The 3,942-nt window shown below is 39.7% G+C and overlaps 1 long non-coding RNA gene across 1 annotated transcript; it reads left to right on the plus strand.

Annotated features, from left to right (window-relative positions):
• The first annotated feature begins 1,854 nt into the window (after positions 1–1,854).
• On the plus strand, positions 1,855–3,145 carry LOC124173994. Its single transcript, XR_006868825.1, has 3 exons — positions 1,855–2,296; positions 2,443–2,634; positions 2,955–3,145. It is a non-coding gene; the product is annotated as an uncharacterized LOC124173994 (long non-coding RNA).
• Positions 3,146–3,942: the final 797 nt, after the last annotated feature.

Below are 3,942 nucleotides of genomic sequence, written 5' to 3' on the forward strand. Positions count from 1 at the left end.
CATTCGATATAAAATTAAAAAATCGATGTTTGGGGCGCCCCACCATTTCGCGCTTTCAGCCGCATTCGTCATTCCATTTAATGAATGAAAGGAAAGAAAACCATGCATTCTCTCACCCCTCCATCTAGGTCTAGGCGACGAAGTAAACACCTCTTTTCACATCCCTTGCAATCATTTTTCAATCGTTTACATATTTCAGCGAAAACTCGATTCTCTTGATAGAAAATTTCTCGTCGAAGAGAAAATAAATAGTATATACAAATACATATCACTACGATGGAGCCAAATCAAACGATATTATATTCCAATAAATTCTTCGGTAGAAACCAGTGTAATTTGTCATAAATTAACCAATTTTCTTGCAACTAGTGACGATTACAGTCTCCTGACTATGTGTTTCCTTAATTTACGATTTTTATTAAGCTCAGGAGCGTACTTATATTACATTCTCGAACAGTAAGAGATAAGGAACTCTTTAGACACCATTTTCACAAGACTCAGCGATTTTAAAGATTCCGAATCCGGTTAATACTTCGTCCGCAGAGGATTGTATATTCGAACTGAACTATATGGCAAAAAATAGTTATCAGTACAATAGCGAAGCGAAGCGAAGTGGGTATTTCTAAAAAATGAGGAGTCTCCTTAACGCTGAAAATATACGCCTTGAAGTCAGGAATGAATGAATTGGGACTAATTCCAGAGCAAGCTTCTTTATAGAAGTAAGGCATGAACGAAGACAGCAGCGGAGAAACAATGGTTGGAAGATTTCAAAATACGGTTCTTTAGACGAAAGATGAATAAGTTCAACAGAGTCAGGCGTTTAGTGGTGGAATTTCGACATATTTAAATAAAAGATGGCAGCACTTTTCCATGGTATTTTAATGCGTACGACGCATTTCGGCTCACAGAGCCATCCTCTGGTACAAGACACTGCAATACATATAAACATCACCTTTATACCTTTGAGAAAGGGGTGGGAGAGGAAGTCTGAAGGATGTCTTCCATTCTATGTTACATAGATTGGTCAATCTTCCTTCAAATGCAGTCAATTCCAATTGTGAACTTTCCACGATTAAATCGAATGCGATTTCAAATTACTACAGCTTGAATAATATAACTAAATTCCTTCAAAGAAAGTTGAAAACGCGAGCTGTTTCACAGCTTTCCTCCCTTTCCCCCACCACAGAAAATTCTAAATAATGGTGCCGGTCATTGTTCGCGGGAGATCTTTCCAACGGGCTTGCTCGGTAAATTCCCCAAAAATAAAGTCAATTTTTGTTAGCCGAAACGCGTCGTACGCACTTAAATATTGTGGAAAGAAGCTACCATATTTTATTTAAATACGAATGATGAAGATCATATGGACAGATAGTGTGAGTAATTCGGAGTTACTAAGAAGAGTAGGTGAGATGAGAAGTGTTTTGAAAACTTTGAGTGGAAGAAGGGAAAATTTAATCGTGCACAGCATTAGACACGAGGATCTGATGAAAATTATCGTTGAAGGACACGAGGAAGGGAAGAACGGCGGAGGTACGTCTCGGAAGAATTAGGGTAAACTTTTCTCGGGACTCCCACCGAGTTAAAATCTCCATTTAAGCCGACGTTTCGAGCTCCGACTCGGAGTTCATCCTCGGGGCTGCTTAATGTCGTTTAATTTACAATGAGCAGGTGATGGAACATTTAATGTAGAAGAATTATGCAGGCATTAAAGAATTAGCAGATAAGAGAATTGAGTCGAGAGCTGCGTCAATCTTAGGATTGATCACTGTCGATGATGATGAAGAATATAATCAACAGATAATGAATGAAACGCCGAAGCAAAGACCACATTCGGAAAATGTTCATGAATGGAGAACTTGCAAGGATTTTGTACAGGCAATTTAACTCATGCATCGTATAGAACATCAAAAATCTTTAATATGTATACTTCTCTTTAACCTGAGTGACGCATATTAACTGAACAATAGCGCCCTGAAAATAATGAAATCGTTTTACGGAATTAATGACGCGTGACGTCATATATGCCGTTCCGTGGCATGGTAACCAGGCATAACAAAGTGTTTATCAGTTCGAGACGCTGGGAAGTGGATTTACCTCTCCTGCGCTGTAGCACAAGTTTAAAGAAGTACGCTATCTGTTTTTATTTTACACTTAAGAGAATTATCGGCATGGAAGCTGGATATATTCGTGCGGAGTCCGGAAATCTGCCCGAAGTCGATTCTCCCATAATGATGGAGTACTTATTGAGCTGTGACAAGTAAACATCAGCTGAAATACGGAATGTAAAGGCTTTGCGGTAAGTATTTTATGTTATTTACAAGATAAATGAATATATAAATTGTTTTCATGTGAATTCTGTTGCAGTAGGTCGTCATTATTAGCAAAGTTGTGATAATGCATGTGACCTTTTCGCAATGTTTACATTATGAATCTCTATTTCAGATCTATGAGAAAAGAATACATTGAGAGGGCGACTTTACGTGTGCCATTACAAAGATCTAATAACTTATGCCGGGTGAAGTGTTTTTCTGAAACGTAAAGTTACGGCCAAAAATTATAATGCCACCATGGTGTTCGACGAAGCGTCGAAGACGATTTTGAACATTGCCTGTCACGATTGCACAGCGTCGTCGGGTAATTATAATGCTTCGGCGTAATGATCCATTAGTACTAGTTATTTACTAATTCATGCATATCTTTATTAGTAGCTGCGACCACAGTTAATGGCTTTATAAGTACCTTTATGTTATGATGTTTATTTGTAATGGTTTCAAGTAACCCTTAAATTTATTGTAATTTCATCAAAGTTTAGACGTATACCGACGTTTATATAGACGAAATATGCAAGTAGAATCGATGGTAATATGTAAAATAATAATTTGTAAAAAATACAATGTGAATTATTTTTCTGGAAGATGACTAATGATGCAATGTTTACCACTTCTTGTTTTAAGGGGAATGCAAGCATGCCTTCCTTAACTTTCCTAGAGTGGCTCCACAACAAGAGCTTCGAGCCTTCCCCAACTGAAGTTGAGTGCTATTGGCGCAAACCACCTTTGTCTGGTGTGAGAAACCAACTCCTTATGGCCACTGATCTAGGAAATTTGAAGCCTGTGGACCCAATTCTTGGAATTGTTGATTTCAAGGACCGAGTATAGATGGAAAATAACGATCAATGTGTTCTGTTGGCTTACAACTCTCCCTCTCACTCCCTTGAGCAGTTGGACTTCTCTTGAAACTCAAAACTTCTCTTGACTTGAAACTCAAAATTTGACCCATAAGCTCTATGAGGATTCAGCAGACAGGTTTTCGGAGTTACTACCGCGTAGATTCATCTCTGCAGACGACAGTTTCACCGGCATTACAGCAGGCTTCTTCAGGTCAATGAAGTGGAGATCCGTGGTATCGCCCGTCTCTTAAACACCCCGTCGGAGGCCGGTGCAAGAAGCCTGCTGCAATGCCGGCGAAACTGTCGTCTGCAGAGATGAATCTACGCGGTAGTAACTCCGAAAACCTGTCTGCTGAATCCTCACCACACCGCGAAAGCCTACACAAGGAGCTCTATGAGGACTTCATTCAATTTGCTAAGTCAAAAATGACCCTGCCCCTTTGTTTACAAGCATCATCATTGACTGTTGGGCAGGCATCATGTCACCTGTGGCATAAGTTGAGGTATGCACGATTGGGTGCCTCAATGATTTATACAGAGGCTAACTGTAAGATGGATGGTGGTGGTGCCCTGGCAGAGCAGCTGTTGGGTGCTCGACCCTTTAAAATCACAGGGCCAATGAAGAGGGGGAAAGACCTAGAAGGTGATGTAATTAAGTCATTAAGACGAGAGTTGGGTGTTAGTTTTGAAAATACAGGACTTTTATTGAAGGCTGAACTCCCTGAATTTGTGGCATCGCCTGATTAGTTCTGAATATGTGGTAAAGGTGAAGT

Source organism: Ischnura elegans, chromosome 1 (genome assembly GCF_921293095.1).
Source record: "Ischnura elegans chromosome 1, ioIscEleg1.1, whole genome shotgun sequence".
Taxonomy (NCBI): domain Eukaryota; kingdom Metazoa; phylum Arthropoda; class Insecta; order Odonata; family Coenagrionidae; genus Ischnura; species Ischnura elegans.